This window comes from Macaca thibetana, chromosome 16, assembly GCF_024542745.1.
Source record: "Macaca thibetana thibetana isolate TM-01 chromosome 16, ASM2454274v1, whole genome shotgun sequence".
NCBI lineage: Eukaryota > Metazoa > Chordata > Mammalia > Primates > Cercopithecidae > Macaca > Macaca thibetana.
The window spans coordinates 21,285,099-21,311,638 of NC_065593.1; the positions used below are offsets into that span (position 1 = coordinate 21,285,099).

Sequence of the window (26,540 nt, forward strand, 5' to 3'; positions counted from 1 at the left end):
TAAAAGCGTTCCCAAATGTCCTTTCTAATATTCCATTAAAACAGGGTTTTCAACTGCACAATCCAAACAATCATTTAAATATATGAGATGAATACACACAACAGAAAGGAGTTGCCCCGAAATCTTCTCTCCAGTTTTCATCTAAGATGTTTCCTTTCTCACCATAAGCCTCCGGGCTCCACTTAATATCCCTTCACCGATTCCTCAATCACAGAGTTTCCAAACTGGGCAACGTAGTGTAACCTTTAACTCTCTGTAATGAATGCACACGTCAGAGAGCAGTTTCTTCGAACTCTTCCTTCCAGGTTTTACTTTCGGGATTTTTAACTTTATTTTTTAAAATTTTTAACTGATTGCCCTGGGGAGAAATATTCCATTTCTGGTTTACAAGGCCAGTGTATTGATTTATACTACAAGGGCAAGTTCATTTGAGTAAGTTGTTTTCGACTAGGGAGGTTAATGGTATTAGGATTAGAATTGTGATGAAGTATATTGCAGATGCTATTTGGCCAATAGTGATAAAGGGTTGGATTATTGGCTGGCTTCCAATTCAGGTTAGGGTTAGCGGGATTGTGATTAGGGATCAGAATAGGAATTGGCTGAGTGGGCAGAATATTATGCTTTGTTGTTTGGATTTGTGGAGTATAGGGATGACTGCTAAGATGAGAATTGATAGGAAAAGTGCTAGTATGCCCCCTAATTTATTGGGGACAGATCGCAGGATTGTGTATGCGAATAGAAAATACCATTCCGGTTTGATATGTGGAGGAGTGTTTAGTGGGTTGGCTGGGGTGTAGTTGTCTGGGTCGCTTAGGAGGTCGGGTGAGAGTAGTACTAATGTTATTAGAATAAAGAGAAGGAGGACTAGGCCTAGGATATCTTTGATTGTGTAGTAAGGGTGGAAGGTGATTTTGTCTGAGTCAGAAGAGATTCCACAGGGGTTGTTTGATCTTGTTTCGTGTAGAAATAGTAAATGTACGGTTGTGAGGGTGACGATAATGAAAGGTAGGATGAAGTGTAGGGTGAAGAATCGTGTGAGAGTGGGGTTATCAATGGCATACCCACCCCAAATTCATTGAACAAGGTTAGTTCCGATATATGGTACTGCTGATAGTAGGTTTGTGATTACTGTTGCCCCCCAGAATGACATTTGGCCCCATGGGAGTACATAGCCCGTGAAAGCTGTTATTATAGTTATGAGAAGGAGTGCAATGCCAATGTTTCAGGTTTTTAAGAGAAGATATGAGCCGTAGTAGAGGCCTCGACCTACGTGTAGAAAGAGGCAGATAAAAAGTATGGAGGCGCCGTTAGCATGGAGGTAGCGGGTGATTCAGCCGTAATTTACATCTCGGGTGATATGTGCGATTGAGGAAAATGCAGAGGAGGTATCTGGTGAGTAGTGTATTGCTAAGAATAGACCTGTGATAATTTGTATAATTAGGCAGGTCGCGAGGAGTGAGCCAAAGTTTCATCACATGGAAATATTGGATGGGGTGGGTAGGTCGATGAGGGAGTAGTTGATTATTTTTATGGTTGGGTTGGATTTGCGTATTGGAATCATTAGTGCTTTTATAGTTGAAGTACATCGATGGTTTTTCATATCATTAGTTATGGTTGGAGTCCATATGGAAGCAATGACATATGTTTTATTTACATTAAGTGTATTATTAGTTATGGGGTTTGTAGGTTTCTCTTCTAAGCCTTCTCCTATTTATGGGGGTTTAGCATTGATTGTCAGTGGTGTGGTTGGTTGTGTGATTGTTTTAAGTTATGGGGGGGCTTATATGGGTTTAATGATGTTTTTAGTTTATCTGGGAGGTATAATGGTTGTTTTTGGTTATACTACAGCAATGGCCATTGAAGAATATCCTGAGACATGGGGTTCGGGGCTTGAGGTTCTAGGGGGTCTTTTAATGGGGTTAATAATGGAGGTGGGGTTGGTTTTATGGGTTTTAAATTTAGATGAGGTAGTGGTGGTGGTTAGTTTTAATAGTATGGGTAATTGGGTGATTTTTGAGGGGGAGGAGTCAGGATTAATTCGGAGTGATTCTATTGGTGCGGGTGCTTTATATGATTATGGGCGTTGGTTAGTGGTGGTTGCTGGTTGAACGTTGTTTGTTGGCGTGTATATTGTGATTGAGATTACTCGAGGTAACAGGTTATATTATTAGAAGTATAGTCAGGATAAGGGGGATGAGGAAGGAAAGGAAATAGAGTTTGATTATGCCTTTTTGGGTGGTTACAGTTATGGAAGCAGTAGTATGTGTTTGTGAAATTATTTTAGGTATAGATTTTTCTAGTCATGTTGAGTCTAGTAGAAGGAAGGTTAGGTTTTGACTTATAAGTAGATTTTGATAAGGGATTATACGGTGAACTGTGGTGGGATAATATCCTAGTATGTTGGAGAATTTGAATATTTGTGACGGGTTTTTTACTTTTAGTTTGTTCGTTGTAAGAGCGAGGTCTAGGGCTATTAGGAAGCCTAGGGCAGTTGCGTATAGGGCTGAGAGTTTTAGATAGAGGGGTATTGTTGGCTGGGGGAGTGAGGTAGGGGGAATGTTATTGGTGATAAGGAACCCTATAATTATACTGCCTATTGTGAGGCGTTTAATTGGGTTTAGTAAGGTGGGTTTATTTTCATTGATATTTATTAAGGCTGGGAAGTGTGGTTGTCCTGTTAGGGTGAGGAGAATAGTTCGAGTACTATAGGCGCTTGTTAGGGAGGTGGCAATGAGAGTAATAAATAGGGCTCAGGCGTTGGTATATGATGTATTTATGGCTTCGATAATAAGGTCTTTAGAGTAGAAGCCTGTGAGGAAAGGTACTCCTGTGAGTGCTAGGTTGCCAATAGTTAGGGAGGTTGAGGTGAGGGGTATTGTTTTAAATAGACCTCCTATTTTTCGAATGTCTTGTTCGTTGTTTAGGCTATGAATAATGGATCTGGAGCATATAAAAAGTATAGCTTTGAAGAAGGCGTGGGTGCAGATGTGTAGGAATGCTAGGTATGGTTGGTTAATGCCAATGGTAACTATTATTAGGCCCAGCTGGCTTGAGGTGGAGAAGGCTACAATTTTTTTAATGTCGTTTTATGTGAGGGCACAGATGGCTGTGAATAGGGTAGTAATGGCTCCCAGGCATAGTGTGAGATTTTGGATTAATGTGTTATTTTCTATTAAAGGGTGGAAGCGAATGAGTAGGAATGCTCCAGCGACGACTATAGTGCTGGAGTGAAGTAGAGCTGAGACTGGGGTTGGGCCTTCTATGGCAGAGGGTAGTCAGGGGTGAAGGCCGAATTGAACTGATTTTCCTATTGCTGCTAGTAGGAGGCCCGTCAGTGGGAGGAGGTTTGAGTTGGAATTTAGGGCTAATATTTGTTGAAAGTCCCATGAGTTATAATGTAGGAGGAATCATGTTATAGCTAGGATAAGACCAATGTCGCCAATGCGGTTGTATAGAATTGCTTGGATGGCTGCTGTATTGGTGTCCGTTCGAGCGTGTCATCAGCTGATTAAGAGGAAAGATATGATTCCTACGCCCTCTCAACCAATGAGGAGTTGGAAAAGATTGTTAGCAGTGACTAGGATTAGTATAGCAGTGAGGAAAATAAGGAGATATTTGAAGAATTGGTTGATGTTTGGATCTGAGCTTATGTACCATAGTGAGAATTCTATAATGGACCAGGTGATGAATAGTGCGATTGGGATGAATATTATGGAAAAGTAGTCTAGTTTAAAGCTTAGTGTTAGGTCTAATGTTTGGTTTGTTATTCAGTGTCAACTTCAAATGGTCGTTTCTTGGTTTGAGAAAATGTATAGAGTTGTTGGAAGGAGGCTAGTGATAAAAGCATATATTACGGTTGTTTTTACATAATTTGGGTATCAGTGTTTTTTGTCAGGATTGATGAGGGTGGCAAGAATTGGAAGAATTAGGAAGGTGAGGGTTATTATTATAATAGGAGTGAGCATGTTTATTACTTTTATTTGGAGTTGCACCAATGTTTTTGGCTCCTAAGGCCAATGGATAGCTGTTATCTTTTAAAAGTTGAGAAAGCCGTAATTTTAAGTATGGGGGCATGGATTAGCAGTCCTTGCAGGTTTTCTCGGTAAATAAGAAGTGGTAAGCTTCTATAGTTAGATTCACAATCTAATGTTTTGATTAAACTATATTTACAAGGAGTGAATCCTATGATGATATTAGGGTTGAGGGATAGAAGAATAATTGGAGCAAGGTGTATGAATACTAGTGTATTTTCTCGTGTGAAGGGGGGTTTTATGTTGGTTATATGGTGTGTGAGTGTTCCTCGTTGCATTGTGGTGAATATGTGGAGAGAGTAGAGGGCTGTAATTAGTATATTGAGTCCTGTTAGTATAATAGTGATATGGTATCAGGAAAATAAGGCTGCGATTACAAAGAGCTCACCTAGTAGGTTGATGGTGGGGGGTAGGGCAAGGTTAATAAGGTTTGCTGTGAGTCATCAAAAGGTTATTAATGGGAATAGGATTTGAAGTCCTCGAGATAGTAGTATGGTACGACTGTGGGTGCGTTCATAGTTTGAGTTAGCCAGGCAGAAATATATGCAGGAGGTGAGTCCATGGGCAATTATAAGGGTAATTGCACCAGAGAAGCTTCAGGGAGTTTGGATGAGAGAGGCTGTAATTACTAGGGCTATATGGCTTACAGAAGAGTATGCGATGAGTGATTTTAGGTCTGTTTGTCACAGGCAGATTGAGCTTGTTATGATTATACCTCATAGGGATAACATGAGGAATGGGTAGGCTATGTATTCTGTTAAGGGGTTAAGAATGGAAGTAAGTCGTATTATGCCGTAGCCACCCAGTTTTAGGAGTACTGCGGCGAGGACTATTGAACCTGCAATGGGGGCTTCAACATGGGCTTTGGGAAGTCATAAGTGTAGGCCATATAGAGGTATTTTTGTCATGAAAGCTATTATGCATGCTAGTCAGGTAAAGTTGTGAGATCAGGTGGTTGTTAGTTTTTGGTCTGTGAGTGTTAGTAGTATAATATTCAATGAGCCTGTGTTGTTGTAGGTGTGGATCAATATAATGAGTAGGGGTAGAGAGCCGGTTAGTGTACAGAATAGGAAATATATGCTTGCGTTGATACGTTCTGCTTGATTGCCTCATTTAGTAATGATGATTAGGGTAGGAATGAGGGTAGTTTCAAATAGGATGTAGAATATGATTAGTTCTGTAGCTATGAATGTCAGAATTAAGGTGATTTGTAGGAAGATTATTATGGAAAGGTAAAGTTTTTTTGTGGGGGAGGTTCGTTGTATAGGTGGTACTGACTCGCTATAATTATGAGAGGCAAAAGTCAGGCAGTTAGCATTAGGAGGGGTGTTGTCAGCGGATCAGAGGATAAATGAGTTGAGTAGTTAAAGAGATTGTTGTTAGTTTGGTTAAAGAATAGTAAGGGAATGAGGCTGATGGTTAGGCTGTGTGTGGTTAAGTTGATTCAGATTGTATTATTTTTGGAGAGTCATGTTATAGGTAGTAATATGGTTGTGGGGATGATTATTTTTAGCATTGAAGCAGGTTTAGGCTGTGAATGTAGTCTAGTCCATAAGTGTTGGAGATTGAGATTAGTAAGGCAAGGCCCACTGCTGCTTCGCAAGCAGCGAATACTAGTAGGATGATGGGTATAATGTTGACTAAGGGGGAGTGTATGTTTGAGGCGATAAGGGTTGTTATGATAAAGAGTGATATTATCATTCCTTCTAGGCAAAGGAGAGAGGCTATTAGGTGTGAACGGTAGGTTAATATGCCTAGAAGTGAAATGGTGAATGCTAGTATAATATTTATATAGGTAGGGGTCATTTGGTTAGTATGGTTATCATAATCTAATGAGTCGAAATCATTTGTTTTATTTAAACTACTTACCAATTCGGCCCAGTCTAGTCCTTTTTGAGTTCATTCGTAGGCTAAGCTAAGAATTAGGATAATGATAAAGGCGATAGATGATTTGATTATTATTGGGAGATTTGTTGTTTGAAGGGCTCATGGTAGGGATAGCAGTAGAGCGATTTCTAGGTCGAATAGTAGGAAAGTGATTGCGACTAGGAAAAACTTTATTGAGAATGGGATATGAGCAGGACTTAGGGGGTCAAATCCGCATTTGTAGGGGTTAGTTTTTTCTGCATAGGAGTTGAGTTGGGGTAATCAGAATATAATAATTATTAGTAGCAGGGTTAAAAGGGTGTTGACTGTTAAGGCTAGTACTAGGTTGATTACTCTTTTTTGAATGTTGTCAAAACTGATTGATTGGAAGTCAATTGTACTAGTTATACTAAAAGAGTAAGATCCTCATCAATAGATAGAAATATAGAGAAATAGCCAGACAACGTCTACGAAGTGTCAGTATCAGGCGGCGGCTTCAAAGCCAAAATGGTGATTTGATGTGAAGTGATATAATAGTTGGCGAATGAGGCAGATAAAGAGGAATGTGGATCCAATGATAACGTGGAGTCCGTGGAAGCCTGTGGCGACGAAGAATGTTGAACCATAGATACCATCAGAGATAGTAAAAGGTGCTTCAAAGTATTCTGAAATTTGTAATAGGGTAAAGTAGACGCCCAGTGAGATTGTGATAAGTAGAGCTTGAATTGTTTGTTTTCGGCTGCTATTTATGAGGCTGTGGTGGGCTCAGGTAATTGTGATTCCTGATGCGAGTAGTACAGAGGTGTTTAGGAGGGGTACATCTAGGGGGTTTAAAGGAGTGATACCTGTTGGTGGTCAGTGGCCCCCCAGATGAGGTGTTGGGGCGAGACTTGAGTGATAAAATGCTCAGAAGAAGCCAATGAAGAAGAAGATTTCTGAGATGATAAACAATGTTATTCCATATCGAAGGCTTTTTTGGACAGATATTGTGTGGTGACCTTGATAACTGCTTTCTCATACAATGTCACGTCATCATTGATATAAGGTTAGTGTGTTGGTTAGTAGGCCTACTATCAAGAGGGTGGTGGAGTAAAAGTGAAGCCATATGATTAAGCTGGATGTTATTAGGAGAGCTGATAAGGCTCCTGTTAGTGGTCAGGGGCTAGGTTTGACTATGTGATAGGCATGGAGTTGGTGGGTCATTAGGTGTTGTTGTGTAGATAAAGGCCAATTAGGAGTGTAAAGACATAGGCTTGAATTAGGGCAACTGCAATCTCTAGAATAGTTAATAGTATCAGGAGTGTGGAGATTAGTAAGGCAGCGGAGAGGCTGATGGTTGATAGTACTAATACAGCACTTCCAATTAGGTGTATTAATAGGTGGCCGGCTGTGATATTGGCAGTTAGTCGTACAGCTAGAGCTACTGGTTGAATAAGTAGGCTGATAGCTTCGATTATTACTAGTATGGGAATGAGCGGTGTGGGCATACCCTGTTGTAGAAGATGAGCTAGGGAATTTTTGGTTTTAAAGCGAAGTCCTATGATCACTGTGCCTGCTCACAGAGGAATTGCTATAGCTAGATTTATAGAAAGTTGGGTGGTTGGTGTAAATGAGTGGGGTAGAAGTCCTAGGAGGTTAGTTATGGTAATAAAGGTGATCAGAGATATTAGTATTAGAGATCAGGTTTGTCCCTTAGCATTATGAACTGTTATTATTTGTTTTAGAGTGAGTTGAGTTAGGTTTTGTTGAATAGTGGTTAGTCGATTATTAATGAGATATTTGGAGGTTGGAATTAGTAGTATGGGAAATAGGATGATGGGAATTGTAGCAGGTTGGCCTAGTATTATTGGGGTTGAGAACGGGGTAAGCAGATTTTCGTTCATTTCGGTTGTCAGCAGCTGTTGTAGGTTTGTAGGTTGGAGTTTTTTGTAAGGGGGGGTTGGTAGTAATTTGTGTTTAGCAGTTTTAATTGTGTAATAAGATATAGTGTAGGAAGTGTGGTTATGATAGTGGTGAATCATGTTGATGTATCTAACTGGGGCATTTCACTGCAGAAGGTGTGCCCCTCAATCTTTAACTTAAAAGGTTAATGCTAGGATAGCTGTACAGTGGGTCTGTAAAGTATTTTTAGAAATCTGTAAAGTGGGAGTATGAGGAGTGAGGGGAAAGAGAAAGAAAGCTGTTTATAGGGTAAATACAGGTCCTATTTCAAAGATTTTTAGTGGGATTAGTTCTGCGATGATTGGTATGAAGCTATGGTTTGCGCCACAGATTTCTGAGCACTGTCCGTAATAGACGCCTGGTCGAGTGGCGGTGAATACAGTTTGGTTTAGGCGTCCAGGCACTGCATCTGTTTTTAGGCCCAGTGTGGGGATAGTTCATGAATGTAAGACATCTTGAGATGTGATTATTATACGGACGGGGGCTTCAATTGGGAGTACTACTCGATTGTCAACTTCTAGAAGTCGAAGGTCTCCTGGGTTTGAGAATAACGGGGGTAACATGTAAGAGTTAAAGATTAGGTTCCCATAGTCCGTGTACTCATAAGTTCAATATCATTGGTGTCCAATTGATTTAATAGTAAAGGAGGGGTTGTTGACTTCGTCTGTTAAATATAGGATACACAGGGATGGAAGGGCAATCAGGACTAAGATAATTGCGGGTAAGATGGTTCAGATAGTTTCTATTTCTTTGGCGTCTGTAATGTTGGTGTTAGTTAGTTTTGTCATAAGTGTCAAGAATAAGGCGTATAAGATTAGGAGGCTAATTAAAGATACAGCTATAAAAGCATGGTCATGAAAAGTGATTAGTTCTTCTATAACAGGGGATGTGGCGTCTTGTAGGCCTAGTTGAGCTGGGTGAGCCATATAAGATATATAGGGTTTGACCTGTAATTTAGCTTTGACAAAGCTATGAAATAGTTTTTCTAATATCTTGTTGAAAAACTTATAGGGGCTATAGGATTGGCTTGAAACCAGTTTTAGGGGGTTCGACTCTCTCCTTTTTCGTTTAGTTTAATATAGGTTGGTTCTTCAAATGTGTGGTGAGGTGGAGGGCAGCCATTTAATCATTCTAGGCTAGTGAGGGGTTGTTCGATTAGTAGTACTTTACGTTTTGAGGCAAAGGCTTCTCAGATCATATAGATTATTAAGATCACTGCTACTAGTGAGATACCTTTATCTATAAAAGCCTATAGATGATAGGATATTTCATGTAGTGTAGGCATTGGGGTAGTCAGAATAGCGTCCGGGTATTCCAGATAGGCCAAGGAAATGCTGTGGAAAAAAGGTTAAATTCACGCCTACAAATATAATGATAAAATGAATTTTGGCGCAGGTTTGGTTTAATGTATAGCCTGAAAATAAAGGGAATCAATGAATAAAGCCTCCTATAATGGCGAAAACAGCTCCTATTGATAAAACATAGTGGAAGTGAGCGACAACGTAGTACGTGTTGTGTAGTACAATATCTAGGGATGAGTTTGCTAAGATAATGCCGGTTAAGCCTCCTACGGTAAATAGAAAGATAAAGCCCAGAGCTCAGAGTATTGCAGGAGATCATTTAATGTTACCTCCATGAAGTGTGGCAAGTCAGCTAAAAGTTTTTACACCGGTAGGGATTGCAATGATTATAGTAGCGGAGGTAAAATAGGCCCGTGTATCTACATCTATGCCGACTGTGAATATATGATGGGCTCATACAATGAAGCCTAAAAATCCAATTGATATTATAGCTCAGACTATACCCATGTACCCAAATGGTTCTTTTTTGCCATAGTAGTAAGTTACAATGTGGGAAATTATTCCAAATCCAGGAAGAATAAGGATATAGACTTCGGGGTGGCCAAAGAATCAAAATAAGTGCTGGTATAGGATAGGGTCCCCTCCCCCAGCAGGGTCAAAGAAAGTAGTGTTGAGGTTGCGATCTGTTAGTAGCATGGTGATGCCGGCGGCTAAAACTGGTAGTGAGAGGAGTAGAAGGATTGCTGTGATTAAGACTGATCAGACGAATAGGGGGGTTTGATACTGAGATATTGCAGGGGGTTTTATGTTGATGATAGTGGTAATGAAGTTGATGGCCCCTAAGATAGAGGAAATACCTGCTAGGTGGAGGGAAAAGATGGTTAGGTCTACAGAGACCCCTGGATGAGAGAAGTTTCCTGCTAAGGGGGGGTATACTGTTCAACCAGTTCCAGCACCAGCTTCTACTATAGCTGATGCTATTAGTAGTAGAAAGGAGGGGGGAAGGAGTCAGAAGCTTATATTGTTTAAACGAGGAAATGCTATGTCAGGAGCACCAATTATTAGGGGTACTAGTCAGTTCCCGAAGCCTCCAATTATAATGGGTATAACTATAAAGAAGATTATGACAAATGCATGGGCCGTCACAATGACGTTGTAAACCTGGTTGTTACCTAGTAGATTGCCAGGTTGACCTAGTTCAGCTCGAATGAGAAGGCTTAGGGCTGTACCTATGACTCCAGCTCATGCACCAAATAGTAGGTATAGGGTTCCAATGTCCTTATGGTTTGTTGAAAAGAGTCAACGGTTGATTAGCATAGGTAGAGGTAGAAAGAAGGGTAAAATGGCTGAGTAAGCATTAGGCTGTAAACCTAAAGACAGAGGTCTAGTCCTCTTTTTACCAGCCCTGAAGTGATTTTCATATTGAATTGCAAATTCAAAGGAGCAGCTTTAAGGTTTCTGCCGGGGCTTCTCCCACCTTTTTTCCCTGCGGTGGGAGAAGTGGATCAAAGCCATTTGATTAGGGTGTTTAGCTGTTAACTAAGTTTTTGTGGGTTTGAGTCCCATTGATCTAGTGAGGGCTTAGCTTAATTAAAGTAGTTGATTTGTGTTCAATTGATGCAGAGTAGGTGTTTGCAGTCCTTATATGTTTCAGAAATTAAGTGTTTTTACTTACTAAGGGCTTTGAAGGCTCTTGGTCTTGTTTAACCTAAATTTCTAGTGGATAGTCAGAATTAGAGGGGAGATTGGTAGTAGAAGAGTGGAGGCAATGATGAGTGGGGGGATAAGGAGTGTGGATTTTGTGTTTTCGAATTGCCATGTTATTTTTGTGTTGTTAGATGTAGGAAATAGTGTTAGGGAAATGGCATAGGTTAGGCGCATATAGAAGTACAGGTTAAGTAGAGTTATGATAATTATGATGGAGGGGATAAGGAAGTTATTATTTATTGTGAGTTCCTGAATGGTAATTCATTTGGGTAGGAAGCCAGTCAGAGGGGGTAGGCCTCCTAGAGATAGGAGGATGGATGCTATTAGTGGTGCTAGACAGGTTGATTTATTTCAGGTGTGGGATAGTGTAAGGGTTGTGGTGTTTGAATTTAGGTTGAGGGTCAAGAATATGGTGGTTGTTAGGATGATGTATACAGTTAAGTAAAGGATTGTGATAGTTGGGTTATATACTAGTGTTATTGTTATTCAGCCTACATGAGTGATTGAAGAGTATCCTAGAATTTTACGTAATTGTGTTTGGTTGAGGCCTCCTCAACTGCCTACTATAATAGAGAGGGTAGAGAAAGTTAGGAGTATATAGATGTTAATTGATGGGTGAATTTGGTATATGATTGAGATGGGGGCTAGTTTTTGTCATGTAAGGAGGAGTAGACCAGAAGTTAGGGGTGTTCCTTGGGTAACTTCTGGGACTCAAAAGTGGAAGGGGGCTATTCCTAGTTTTATGGTAAGGGCGGTTGTTATTATTAGGGATGGGGATTGGTTAGTGTGGCTTGCTATTGTTCATTATCCTGATAGTAGGTTGTTGGAGATAATTGCCATTATAAGGATTATGGATGTGGTAGATTGTGTCAGGAAGTATTTGGTAGCAGCTTCTGTGGAGCGGGGGTTTGTTTTTTTGATTAAAATTGGGATAAAGGCTAATATGTTTATTTCCAGGCCTGCTCAGGCGAGAAACCTGTGTGAGCTTAGTATTGTGATGAGTGTGCCTGTGACTATTGTGGCGTAGATGACAAGTTGGGCTAGTGGGTTGATTAGTATGGGAAGGGTATGACCAACATTTTCGGGGTATGGGCCCAATAGCTTGTTTAGCTGACCTTACTTTAGGATGGAGTGTGTGGGGTAGCACGGAGAAGTTTGGATTCTCAGGGGTGGGTTCGATACCTGCAATTCTAGAAATAAGAGGGTTGAGGCCTCTATCATTTACTCTATCAAAGTAACTCTTTTGTCAGACATATTTCTAGGTTTGAGGGGGGATGCTGGAGATTGCGATAGGTGTTGAGGTGTTTCATATGAGTAGTGCTAGTGTGAGTGGGAGAAAGCTTTTTCATAGTAGGTGCATGAGTTGATCGTAACGGAATCGAGGATATGCTGCTCGGATTCATAGGAAAAGAGAAGTTATGAGGAGTGTCTTGATGGTGAAGCATGTTGTGAATAGCTCTGGTAGATGGGTGGGGTAGAATGTGCCTAGGAAAATTGTGGTTGTAAGGGCGTTTATTATGATAATGTTTATGTATTCAGCTATGAAGAATAGGGCGAATGGACCTGCAGCGTATTCAATGTTAAAGCCCGATACTAGCTCTGATTCGCCTTCTATGAGGTCGAAGGGGGTTCGATTTGTTTCTGCTAGTGTAGAGGTAAATCATATTATGGCTAAGGGTCATGATGGTAGGAGAAGTCAGAGGTGTTCTTGTGTTGCAATGAGTATATTGAGGTTGAATGAGCCGCTTATTAGTAGGACTGATAATAGGATAATAGCGAGGGTAATCTTGTATGAAATTGTTTGGGCAACAGCTCGTAGGGCTCCGATTAGGGCATAGTTCGAATTTGATGCTCATCCTGACCATATGATGGAGTAGACAGTTAGGCTGGATATGGCTAGGATGAACAGAAGTCCTAAGTTAAAGTTGATTAGGGCGTTAGGTATAGGGAGGGGAGTTCATAGAAGGAGAGCAATAGAGAAGGCTAGAGCGGGTGCGGTAATATAGAGAGTGGTGAAGGATATTAGGGGTTTTAGAGGTTCTTTGGTGAAAAGTTTTATTGCATCAGCAAAGGGTTGTAGTAGTCCGTAGGGGCCTACAACATTGGGTCCTTTTCGTAGTTGTATATAGCCTAGTAGTTTTCGTTCAACAAGTGTAAGGAATGCCATGGCAGCTAGTGTAGATATGGCAAGGAGTAGAAAGTTTATTTTAGTCATGGTGTTAAGAAGAGGAGTTGAACCTCTGGTTGTAAAGTTTTAAGTTTTATGCAATTGCTGGGCTCTGCCATCTTAACAAACCCTGTTTTTGGGTGGGGTATGTGGTATTTTGCTAAATTAAGATTAGGTCATTTATGTAATGAAGGCGCTTGTATGAAGTGGGCCTTATTTCTCTTGTCCTTTCGTACAGGGAGAAATGTAGAATAGATAGAAACCGACCTGGATCACTCCGGTCTGAACTCAGATCACGTAGGACTTTAATCGTTGAACAAACGAACCCTTGATAGCTGCTGCACCATTAGGATGTCCTGATCCAACATCGAGGTCGTAAACTCTATTGTCGATATGGACTCTAGAATAGAATTGCACTGTTATCCCTAGGGTAACTTGTTCCATTGATCAAGTTGTTGGATCAATTGTAAATGTTAATTCACTTTGACTTGTGTGGTCTCAGTATGGATTATTCGGAGGTTTAGTTGTGCTCCGAGGTCACCCCAACCAAAGTTTTTAATGCAGGTGTAGTGATTTAAAGGCCTGTGGGTTTGTATAGTTCTTGATTGCATTAATAAATTAAAGCCCCATAGGGTCTTCTCGTCTGATTATTTTATATCCGCCTCTTCACGGATAGGTCAATTTCACTGGTTAAAAGTAAGAGACAGTTAAACCCTCGTGATGCCATTCATGCAAGTCCCTATTTAAAGAACAAGTGATTATGCTACTTTTGCAGGGTCAGGGTACCGCGGCCGTTAAACGTGTGTCACTGGGCAGGCAGTGCCTCTAATACTAGTAATGCTAGAGGTGATGTTTTTGGTAAACAGGTGGGGTTTAAGTTTGCCGAGTTCCTTTTACTTTTTTTAACCTTTCCTTAAGAGCGTCCCTGTGTTGGATTAACAGTGAGGGTAGCATGGGCTTGTTTATGTTTGCTATGCTGGCTGTTAAGTATCGGTGAGGCTTTCGGTCTGATTTAGGCTTATGCAGTGGAGAAAATATTCATGTTACTTATACTAGCATTATTGCTTCTATAGGGTAATAGATTAATCCAATGTAATGTGAGGAGTTCAGTTATGTGTTTGAGATTTTTTGGGGTGGTTGATGTTGAGCTTGAACGCTTTCTTAATTGGTGGCTGCTTTTAGGCCAACTATGGTAATTGGGGTTTTTACTCTCTCTATAAGGTTTTTTCCTAATGTTTAAAGAGCTGTCCCTCTTTAGACTAAAGATTAAGCTTACAGGGGGATTAAGTAGTTCTGTAGGTAAGCTTAAGGTCGAACTAAGATTCTGTCTTGGATAACCAGCTATCACCAGGCTCGGTAGGCTTGTCACCTCTACGCAGAAATCTTCCCACTATTTTGTCACATAGACGGGTGCGCTCTTTTAGCTGTTTTTGTGCTGTGTTCAATGCACTCCAAAATATCAACTTTTCAGTTTACAGGAACAGTGTACAAACACAGTATTATGAGAAAAGAGGTATAACTCCCCGAGTGGAATGCACAAATCACAAAACAGTTTCTCAGAAAGCTTCTCTCCAATTTTTTTCTGAAGATATCTCCTATTTCCCCACAGGCCTGAAAGTGCTTCCGACTGTCCCTTTACGAATCCATTCATGACGCAGATTCAAAACCGTGTAGCAGAAAAAACTTTTATCTATCTGAGATGTATAGATATATCTATGACAAAGCAATTTCACAGAAAGCTTCTTTCCAGTTTTTGTCTGAGGATATTTCCTTTTTCACCGTAGTCGTCCAAATACTCCCAAATGTCCCCTGGTAGCGTTTTCACCAAACGGGGTCCCAAAATCCTCTATGAGAAGAAAAGTATAGCTCTGTGAGTGGGATGCCCACATCACAGAGTAGCTCCTCGGACATTTTATCTCCAGTATCTATCTGAGAATATTTCCGTTTTCACCGTAAGCCTCAAAACACTCCCGATTATCCCTTAGCTGACTCACCCAAAGCAGTGTTAGAATACTGCTCAATGTAAACAGAAGTTTAATTATGTGAGAGGACTTCACTTTACCTATAGCAGTTTCACAGAAAGATTCCTTCTGGGTTTTACTGGAGGGTATTCCTTTTTCAGCATATACTTAGGAGCGTTCCCAAATGTCCTTTCTCAGGTTCCACAGAAACAGTGATTTCAAACTGCTCAATCCAAAGAATGATTTAAATCTATGAGATGAATACACTCAACAGAAAGGAGTTGCCCTGCAATCTCCTCTCCAGTTTTCATCAGAAGATGTTTCCTTTCTCACCACAAGCTTCTAGGCACCACTTAATATCCCTTCACAGATTCCTCAAACACAGAGTTTCCAAACTGGGCAACATAGTGTAACCTTTAACTCTCTGTAATGAATGCACACGTCAGAGAGCAGTGTCGTGGAACGCTTCTTTCACCATAGACTTCAATGCCCTGCAAAATATCACCTTTTCAGTTTTACATGAACAGTGTTCAAATCTGCTTTTGAGAAAAGAGATATAACTCCCTGAGTGGAATGCACTCATCACCAAACAGTTTCTCAGAAAACTTCTCTCCAATTTTTTTCTGAAGATATCTTCTATTTCCCCATGGTCCTGAATGTGCTTCCAAATGTCCCTTCACGAATCCGTTCATGACACAGATTCAAAACTGCGTAATAGAAAAAAGTTTTATCTATCTGAGATGAATAGACATATCCATCCCAAACTAGTATCACAGAAACCTTCTTTCCACTGTTTTCAGAGGATATTTCCTTTTTCCCCATAGCTGTCCATAGAATCCCGAAAGTCCCATGGTAGCTTTTTCACCAAACGGGGCTCCCCCATCCTCTATGAGAAGAAAAGTGTAACTCCGTGAGTGGATTGCACAGGTCACAAAGGAGCTCCTCAGAAATCTTCTCTCCAGTATCTATCTGAAAATATTTCTGTTTTCACCGTAAGCCTCAAAGTGCTCCCGAGTATCCCTAGTTCACTCACCAAAAATATTGTTAGAATACTGCTCAATGAAAACCAAAGATTAACTACACAAGTGGAATTCATGTGACATATAGCAGTTTTACAGACAGTTTCCTTCTGGGTTTTAACGGAGGGTATTCCTTTTTCAGCATATTCTTAAGTGCGTTCCCAAATGTCCTTTCTCAGGTTCCACAAAAACAGTGATTTACAAAGTGCTCACTCCAAAGAATGATTTAACTCTACAAGATGAATACACACATCACAAAACAGTTGCTCTGAAAGCTTCTTTCCAGTTTTCGTCAGAAGACGTTCCCTTTCTCACCACAAGATACCGGGCGACACTTAGTATCCCTTCACAGATTTCTCAGACACAGAGTTTCCAAACTCAGCAACGTATTGTAAGCTTTAACTCTTGAAATGATTGCACACGTCAGAGAGCAGTTTCTTAGAACACTTCCTTCTGGGTTTTATTTCCAGGTTTTTCACTTTTCGCCATAGTCTTCAAATCCCTGCAAAATATCACCTTTTCAGTTTTACAGGAACAGTGTTCAAACACTGCCTTATTAGAAAAGAGGTATATCTCCCTGAGTGGAATGCACACATCACAAAAGAGATCCTCAGAAAGCTTCTCTCCAATTTTTTTCTGAAGATATCTCCTATTTCCCCACAGGCCTGAATGTGCTTCCAAGGGTCCCTTCACGAATCCGTCCATGACGGACACTCAAAACTGCGTAACAGAAAAATGTTTTATCTATCTGAGATGAATAGACATATCTATGCCAAAGCAATTTCACAAAGCTTCCTTCCAGTTTTTGTCTGAGGATATTTCCTTTTTCACCAAAGCCGTCCATATACTCCCGAATGTCCTCTGGTAGCGTTTTCACAAAACAGGGGCCCAAAATCCTCTATGAGAAGAAAAGTATAACTCTGTGAGTGGAATGCACACATCACATAGCAGCTCCTTGGAAATCATCTCTCCAGTATCTATGTGAAGATATTTCCGTTTTCCTCGTAAGCCTCGGAGCGTGGCCGAGTATCCCTTAGCTTACTCACCAAAACCAGTGTTAGAATACTGCTCAATGAAAACAGAAGTTTAGCTATGCGAGTGGAATTCATGTGACCTATAGCTGTTTCACAGAGGTTTCTTTCTGTGTTTTACTGGAGGATATTCCTTTTTCAGCATATTCTTAAGAGCATTCCCAAATGTCCTTTCTCAGTTTCCACAGAAACAGTGATTTCAAACTGCTCAATCCAAGGAATGATTTAACTCTATGGGATGAATACACACATCACAAAGCAGTTGCTCTGAAAGCTTCTGTCGAGTTTTCATTAGAAGACATTTCCTTTCTCACCACACGCCTCTGGGTGACACTTAATATCACTTCACAGATTCCTCAAACACAGAGTTTTCGACTGGGCAACGTAGTGTATGCTTTAACTCTCTGAAATGATTGCACACTTCAGAGAGAAATTTCTTGGAATGCAGCTTTCTGGGTTTTGTTACAGGATATTTCACTTTTAGCCATAGTCTTCAATGCGCTGCAAAATATCACTTATTCAGTTTTACAGTAACAGTGTTCAAACACTGCCTTATGAATAAAGAGGAAAAGCTTCCTGATTGGAATGCAAACATCAAAAAGCAGTCTCTCAGAAAGCTTCTCTCCAGTTTTTATCTGGAGATATCTTCTTTTTCTCCACAGACCTGAATGTGCCCCCAAATGTCCGTTAGCGAATCCATCCATGACGCAGTTTCAAAACTGCGTAATAGAAATGAAGCTTTATGTATGTGAGATTACTAGACATACCTATCCCAAAGCAGTTTCACAGAAAGCCTCTTTGCAATTTTGGTCTGAAGATATTTCTTTTCTCACCATAGCCGTCCATACACTTCCAAATGTCCCCTGGTAGCGTTTACTCCAAATGCAATTCCTCATCCTCTATGAGAAGAAAAGTATAACACTGTGAGTGGAATGCACACGTCACAAAGTAGCTTCTGGGAAATCTTCTCTCCAGTTGTTTTCTGAAGGTATTTCCTTTTTCAACGTAAGCCTCAAAGCACTACTGAATATCACTTCATAGACTAAACAAAAGCAGTGTGACATTACTGCTCAATGAAAACAGAAGCTTAACTGTGTGATTGAAATTCACGTGACCTAGAGCAGTTTCACAGAATGTTTCCTTCTGGTTTTTATTGGAGAGTATTTCTTTTTCAGCATATTCTTAAGAGCATTCTCAAAAGTCCTTTCTCAGATTCCACAGAAACAGTGATTTCAATCTGCTCAGTCCAAAGAATGACATAACTCTATGAGGTGAATACACTCATCACAAAGCAGTTACTCCGATAGCTTCTCTCCAGTTTTCATCAGAAGACGTTTCCTTTCTCACCACAAGGCTCTTGGTGCCACTCAATATTCCTTCACAGATTCCCCAAACACAGAGTTTCCAAACTGGGCAACGTAGTGTAACCTTTAACTCCCTGTAACGAATGGACACGTCAGAGAGCAGTTTCTTGGAAAGCTTCCTTCTGGGTTTTATTACCAGGTTTTTCACTTTTTGCCATCGTCTTCAATGCCATGCAAAATAACTGCTTTTCAGTTTTACAGGAACAGTGTTCAAATACTGCCTTATGTGAAAAAAGGTATAACTCCCTGAGTGGAAGTCTCACATCACAAAGCAGTTTCTCAGAAAGCTTCTCTCCAATTTTTTTCTGAAGATATCTCTTATTTCCCAACAGGGCTGAATGTGTTTCCAAGTGTCCCTTCACGAATCCGTCCATTACCCAGATTCAAAACTGCATAATAGAAAAAAGTTTTATCTATCTGAGATGAATAGACATACCTATGCCAAAGCAGTTTCACAGAAAGCTTCTTTTGAGTTTTTGTCCGAGGATATTTCCTTTTTCACCATAGCCGTCCATATACTCCCGATTGTCCCAGGGTAGCGTTTACTCTAAACGTGATTCCCCAATCCTCTATACTCGGTGAGTGGAAAAAAGACATCACAAAGCAGCTTCTGGGAAATATTATCTCCACTTGTTATCTGAAGGTATTTTCCTTTTCACCATAAATCTGAAAGCGCTGCCGAATATCACTTCACAGAATAAACAAAAACAGTCTTACATTACTGCTCAAAGAAAACAGAAGTTTAACTGTGTGAATGGACTTTATGTGATCTAGAGTACTTTCACAGAAAATTTGCTTCTTTTTTTATTGGAGAGTATTTCTTTTTCAGTATATTCCTAAGAGTGTTCCCAAATGTCCTTTTTCAGATTCCACAGAAACAGTGATTTCAAACTGCTCAGTCCAAGGAATGACTTAACTCTATTAGTTGAATACACGCATCAGAAAGCAGTTGCTACGATAGCTTTTCTTCAGTTTTCATCAGAAGACGTTTCCTTTCTCACCACAAGCCTCCAGGCACCACGTAATATCCCTTCACAGATTCCTCAAAGACAGAGTTTCCATGGACAACGTAGTGTAAGCTTTAACTCTCTGAAACGGTTGCACATGTCAGTGAGTAGTTTCATGGAACAGTTCTTTCTGAGTTATATTTCAGGATATTTCACTGTTCGCCGTAGTCTTCAATGCACCACAAGGTATCAGTTTTTCATTTTCACAGCAACAGTGTTCAAACACTGCCTTATGAGAAAAGAGGTATAACTCCCTGAGTGGAATGCGCACATCACAAAGCCGTTTCTCAGATTCTCTCCAGTTTGTATCTGAAGATATCTCCTATTTCCCGACAGACCTAAATGTGCTTCCGAGTGTCCCTTCACGAATCCATCCATGACGCAGATTGAAAACTGGTCAATAAAAAAAAATTTATCCATTTGAGATGAATAGACGTACCTATCCCAAAGCAACTTCAAAGAAAAATTCTTTCCAGTTTTTGTCTGAGGAAGTTTCCTTTTTCACCATAGCCTTCCATATACTCCCGAAAGTCTCCTGGTAGCGTTTTCACCAAATGGAGTACCAAAATTCTCTATGAGATGAAAAGTATAACTTTGTGAGTGGAATGCACACTTCACATAACAGCTCCTCGGAAATCTTCTCTCCAGTATCTATCTGAAGATATTTCCATTTTCACCGTAAGCCTCAAAGCACTCCCGAATATCCCTTAGCTGACTCACCAAAAACAATGTTAGAATAGAGCTCAACGAAAACAGGAGGTTAACTATGCCAGTGGAATTCACGTGATCTAGAAACTTTCTCAGAAAGTTTTCCTCTGGGTTTTACTGGAGGGTATTCCTTTTTCATTATATTCTTAAGAGCGTTCTCAAATGTCTTTTCTCTGGTTCCACAGAAACAGTGATTTCAAACTGCTCAATCCAAAGAATGATTTAACTCTACGAGATGAATACACACATCACAAAGCAGTTGCTCCAAAAGCTTCTGTCCAGTTTTCATCGGAAGACGTTTCCTTTCTCACACAAGCCTCCGGGCAACACTTAATATCCCTTCACAGATGTTTCAAAGGCACAGTTTCCAAACAGACAACGTATTGGAAACTTTAACTCTCTGAAGTGATTGCACACATCAGAGAGCAGCTTCTTGGAAAGCTTCTTTCTGAGTTTTATTTCAGGATATTTCACTTTTGCCGTAGTATTCAATGCACAGCAAAGTATCAGTTTTTCAGTTTTACACGAACAGTGTTGAGACACTGCCTTATGAGGAAAAGGGTATAACTCCCCGAGTGGAATGCACACATCAAAAAGCAGTTTCTGAGAAAAATTCTCCCCAGTTTGTATCTGAGGATATCTCATATTTCTCCAGAGGCCTGAATGTACTCCTGAATGTCCCTTCGCAAATCCTTCTGTGACGCAGATTCAAAACTGCGTAATAGAAATAAAGTTTAATCTATGTGAGATGAATAGACATATCTCTTCCAAGGCAGTGTCACAGAAAGCTTCTTTGCAGTGTTTTCTGAGGATATTTCCTTTTTCACCTTAGCCGTCCATATACTCCTGTATGTCCCTTGGTAGCATTTACTCCAAACGGGATTCCCTAGTCCTCTATGAGAAGAAGAGTGTATATCTGTGAGTGGAATGCACAGCTCACAAAGAAGCTCCTCGGAAATCTTGTCTCCAGTATCTATCTGAAGATATTTCCGCTTTCACTGTAGGCCTCAAAGCCCTCCCGAGTATCCCTTGGCTGACTAATAAAAAACTGTGCTACCGCATGTTCTCACTCATAGGTGGGAACTGAACAATGAGATCACTTGGACTCAGGAAGGGGAACATCACACACCGGGGCCTATCATGGGAAGGGGGGAGGGGGGAGGGATTGCATTGGGAGTTATACCTGATGTAAATGATGAGTTGATGGGTGCAGCACACCAACATGGCACAAGTATACATATGTAACAAACCTGCACGTTATGCACATGTACTCTACAACATAAAGTATAATAATAATAAATAAATTTTAAAAAACTGTTTTAGAATACTGCTCAATGAAAGCAGAAGGCTAACTATGCCAATGGAATTCACGTGACCTATAGCAGTTTCACAGAAAGTTTCCTTCTGGGTTTTACCAGAGGGTATTCCTTTTTCAGTATATTCTTAAGAGCATTCCCAAATGTCCTTTCTCAGGTTCCGCAGAAACAGTGATTTCAAACTGCTCAATGCAAAAATGATTTAATTCTATGAGATGAATACACACAACACAAATCAGTTGCTCCAATAGCTTTTCTCCAGTTTTCATCGGAAGATGTTTCCTTTCTCACCACAAACCTCCAGTCGACTCTTAATATCTCTTCCAAGATTCCTCAAACACAGAGTTTCCAAACTGGGCAATGTAGTGTAAGCTTTAACTTTTTGAATTGAATGCACATGTCAGAGAGCAATTCCTTGGAAAGCTTCTTTCTGGGTTTTAATTCAGGATATTTCACTCTTCGCCTTAGTCTTCAATGCCCTGCAAAATATCACCCTTAACGTTTTACAGGAACAGTGTTCAAACACTGCCTTATGAGAAAAGATGTATAACTCGCTGAGTGGAATGCACACATCACAAAACAGTTTCTCAGAAAGTTTCTCTCCCGTTTTTATCTGAAGATATCTCATTTTTCCCCACAGGCCTGAATGTGCTCCTGAATGTCCCTTCACGAATCCGTCCATGACGCAGTTTCAAAGCTGCGTAATAGAAAGAAAGCTTTATCTATGTGAGATGACAAGACATATCTATCCCAAGGGTGTTTCACAGAAAGCTTCTTTCCAGTATTTGTCTGAGGATATTTCCTTTTTCACCATAGCCATCCACATTCTCCCGAATGTCCCCTGGTAGTGTTTACTCGAAACAGAATTCCCCAATCCTCTATGAAAAGAAAAGTAAAACTATGCCAGTGGATTGCACACATCACAAAGCAGCTTCTGGGAAGTCTTCTCACCAGTTGTTATCAGAAGGTATTTCCTTTTTCACTGTAATCCTCAAAGCGCTACAGAATATCACTTCACAGAATAAACAAAACAGTGTTAAAATACTGCTCAATGAAACAGAAGCTTAATTCTGCGAGTGGACTTTACATGACTTAGAGCAGTTTCACAGAAAGTTTCCTTCTGGTTTTTATTAAAGAGTATTTCTTTTTCAGCATATTCTTAAGAGCCTTCCCAAATATCCTGTCTCAGATTCCACAGAAACAGTGATTTCAAACTACTCAGTCGAAAGGATGACTTAACTCTATGAGTTGAATACATGCATCACAAAGCAGTTGCTCTGATAGCTACTCTCTAGTTTGCATCAGATGACGTTTGCCTTCTCACCACAAGCCTCCATGCGACACATATTATCCATTCACAGATTCCTCAAAGACAGAGTTTCCAAACTGGACAATATATTGTAAGCTTTTATCTCTGAAATAATTGCACACGTCAGTTTTTTGAAACGCTTCTTTCTGGGTTTTATTTCAGGATATTTCACTATTTGCTGTGGTCTTCAATGCACTGCAAAGTATCAGTTTTTCAGTTTTACAGGAACAGTGTTGAAACACTGCCTTATGAGAAAAGAGATATAACTCCCTGAGTGGAATGCACACATCACAATGCAGTTTCTCAGAAAGATTCTCTCCAGTTTTTATCTGAAGATATCTCCTATTTCTCTCCTATTTCTCTCCTATTTCTCCTATTTCTCCAGAAGCCTGAATGTGCTCCCAAATGTCCTTTCACGAATCCGTCCGTGATGCAGATTCAAAACTGCGTAATAGAAAGAAAGTTTTTCCTATGTGAGATGAATAGATATATCTATCCCAAAGCAGTTTCACAGAAAACTTCTTTCCAGTTTTTGTCTGAGGATATTTCCTTTTTCAAAATATCCATCCAACGAATCCCAAAAGTCCCCTGGTAGCTTTTTCTACAAATGGGATTCCCCAATCCTCTATGAGAAAAAAGTGTAACTCTGTGAGTGGAATGCACAGGTCACAAAACAGCTCCTCGGAAATCTCTCCCCAGTATCGATCTGAAGATATTTCCACTTTCACCGTAAGCCTCAATATGCTTCTGAGTATCCCTTAGCTTACTAACCTAAAACAGTTTTAGAATACTGCTTAATGAAAACAGAAGCTTACATGTGTGAGTGGAATTCACATGATCTAGAGCAGTGTCACAGAATGTATCTTCCGGTTTTTATCAGAAGGTATTTCTTTTTCAACATATTCTGAAGAGCGTTCCCAAATGTGCTTTCTAAGGTTCCACTAAAACAGTGATTTTGAACTGCTCAATCCAAAGTATGATTTAACTCTATGACATCAATACACACAACAGAAAGAAGTTGCCCCGAAATCTTCTCTCTGGTTTTCATCATAAGACATTTCCTTTCTCACCACAAGCCTCCGGGCACCACTTAATATCACTTTACAGATTCCGCAAACACAGTTTCCAAACTGGGCAACACAGTGCAACCTTTAACTCTCTGAAATGAATGCAGACGTCAGAGAGCAGTTTCTTGGAATGCTTCCTTCTGGGTTTTAATTCCGGGTTTTTCACTTGTCGCCATAGCCTTCAAAGTCCTGCAAAATATCACCTTTTCAGTTTCACCGTAAGCCTCAAAGCACTCCCGAGTATCCCTTAGCTGACTCAACAAAAACAGTGTTAGAATACTGCTCAATGAAAACAGAAGTTTAACTATGCAAGTGGAAATCACGTGAACTATAGCAGTTTCACAGAAAGTTTCCTTTTGGGTTTTACCAGAGGGTATTCATTTTTCATCATATACTTAAGAGCATTCCCAAATGTCCTTTCTCAGGTTCCACAGAAACAGTGATTTCAAACTGTTCAATCCAAAGAATCATTTAAGTCTATGAGATGAATACACACATCACAAAGCAGTTGCTCCGAAAGCTTCTGTCCAGTTTTCATGGGAAAACGTTTCCTTTCTCACCAGAAGCCTACGGGTGACACTTAATATCCCTTCACACATTCCTCAAACACAGAGTTTTCAAACTGGGCGATGTAGTGTAAGATTTAACTTTTTGAAATGATGCACACGTCAGAGAGCAATTTCTTGGAACACTTCTTTATGGATTTTATTTCAGGATATTTCACTTTTCACCATAGTCTTCAATACGCTGCAAAATATTCAGTTTTACAGGGACAGTGTTCAAACAATGCCTTTTGAAAAAAGAGGTATAACTCCCTGAGTGAATTGCAAACATCAAAAAGCAGTCTCTCAGAAAGCTTCTCTCCAGTTTTTATCTGAAGATATCTCCTTTCTCCCCACAAGCCATAATGTGCTCTCAAATGTCCATTCGCGAATCCGTCCATGATGCAGTTTGAAAGCTGCGTAATATAAAGAAAATCTTATCTATGTGAGATGACTAGATATATCTATACCAAAGCAGTTTCACAGAAAACTTCTTTCCAGTTTTTGTCTGAGGACATTTCCTTTTTCACCATAGTCGTCCATATACTCCCGTGTATCCCCTGGTAGCATTTACTCCAAACGTGATTCTCCAACCTCTTTGAGAATAAAAGTGTAACTTTGTTAGTGTAAAGCACAGGTCACAAAGCAGCTAATCGGAAATATTTTCTCCAGTATCTATATGAAGATATTTCCGTTTTCACCATAAGCCTCAAAGCGCTCCAGAGTGTCCCTTAGCTGACTAACCAAAAACAGTGTTAGAATACTGCTCAATGAAAACAAAAGGTTAACTAGCGAGTGGAATTCACGTGACCTATAGTAGTTTCACAGAAAGTTTCCTACTGGGATTTGCCAGAGGGTATTTCTTTTTAAGTGTATTCTTAAGAACTTTCACAAATGTCCTTTCTCAGGTTCCACAGAAACAGTGATTTCAAACTGCTCAATCCAAAAATGATTTAACTCTATGAGATGAATACACACATCACAAGAGTTGCTCCGAAAGCTTCTGTCCAGTTTTTGTTGGAAGACGTTTCCTTTCTCACCACAAGCCTCCACGCGACACTTAATATCCCTTCACACATTCCTCAAACACAGAGTTTCTGAACTGGGCAACATCGTGTAAGCTTTAACTCTCTGAAATGTATGCACACGTCAGAGAGCAATTTCTTGGAACGCTTATTTCTGGGTTTTATTTCAGGATATTTCACTTTTTGACATACTTTTCAATGCGCAGCAAAATATCACTTATTCAGTTTTACAGGAACAGTGTTCAAACACTGCCTTATGAAAGAAGAGGTATAACTCCCGGAGTGGAATGCAAACATCAAAAAGCAGTCTCTCAGAAAGCTTCTCTTCAGTTTTTATCTGAAGATACCTCCTTTTTCCCCACAGGCCTGAATGTGCTCCCGAATGTCCCTTCAGGAATCCGTCCATGACGCATTTTCAAAAATGCGTAATACAAAGAAAGTTTTATCTATGTGAGATGACTAGACACACCTATCCCAAAGCAGTTTCACAGAATGCTTCTTTCCAGTTTTTATGATGATGTTTCCTTTTCCATGATAGCCATCCATATGCTACTGAATGTGGCATGGTAGCATTTTCACCAAACTGGATACCAAAATCCCCTATGAGAAATAAAGTATAACTCTGTGAGTGGAATGCACACGTCACATAGCAGTTCCTTGGATATCTTCTCTGCAGTATCTATCTGAAGATATTTCCGTATTCACCATAAGCCTCAAAGCGCTCCCAAGTATCCCTTAGTTTACTCACCAAAAACAGTGTTAGAATACTGCTCAATGAAAACAGAAGGTTAAATATGAGAGTGGAATTCACGGGACCTATAGCAGTTTCACAGAAAGTTTCCTTCTGGGTTTTAGAGGAGGGTATTGCTTTTTCAGCATATTCTTTTTTTTTTTTTTTTTTTTTTTTTTTTGAGATGGAGTCTGGCTCTGTTGTCCGGGCTGGAGTGCAGTGGCCGGATCTCAGCTCACTGCAAGCTCCGCCTCGCGGATTTACGCCATTCTCCTGCCTCAGCCTCCCGAGTAGCTGGGACTACAGGCGCCCGCCACCTCGCCTGGCTAGTTTTTTGTATTTTTTTTTTAGTAGAGATGGGGTTTCACCGTGTTAGCCAGGATGGTCTCGATCTCCTGACCTCGTGATCCGCCCGTCTCGGCCTCCCAAAGTGCTGGGATTACAGGCT

General features: G+C 40.2%; 1 long non-coding RNA gene and 3 pseudogenes across 1 annotated transcript; 1 reads left to right on the forward strand and 3 right to left on the reverse strand.

Moving 5' to 3' along the window:
* Window positions 1-1,564: 1,564 nt before the first annotated feature.
* LOC126938380 (NADH-ubiquinone oxidoreductase chain 5-like) lies at window positions 1,565-3,965 on the reverse strand (annotated as a pseudogene).
* A 3,130-nt stretch (window positions 3,966-7,095) lies between these two features.
* LOC126938381 (ATP synthase subunit a-like) lies at window positions 7,096-7,957 on the reverse strand (annotated as a pseudogene).
* A 123-nt stretch (window positions 7,958-8,080) lies between these two features.
* Window positions 8,081-9,063, reverse strand: LOC126938382 (cytochrome c oxidase subunit 2-like; annotated as a pseudogene).
* Window positions 9,064-12,134: 3,071 nt separating this feature from the next.
* On the forward strand, window positions 12,135-12,458 carry LOC126938383 (uncharacterized). The gene is made up of 2 exons (XR_007720075.1): window positions 12,135-12,175; window positions 12,312-12,458. It is a non-coding gene; the product is annotated as an uncharacterized LOC126938383 (long non-coding RNA).
* The last annotated feature ends 14,082 nt before the right edge of the window (window positions 12,459-26,540 follow it).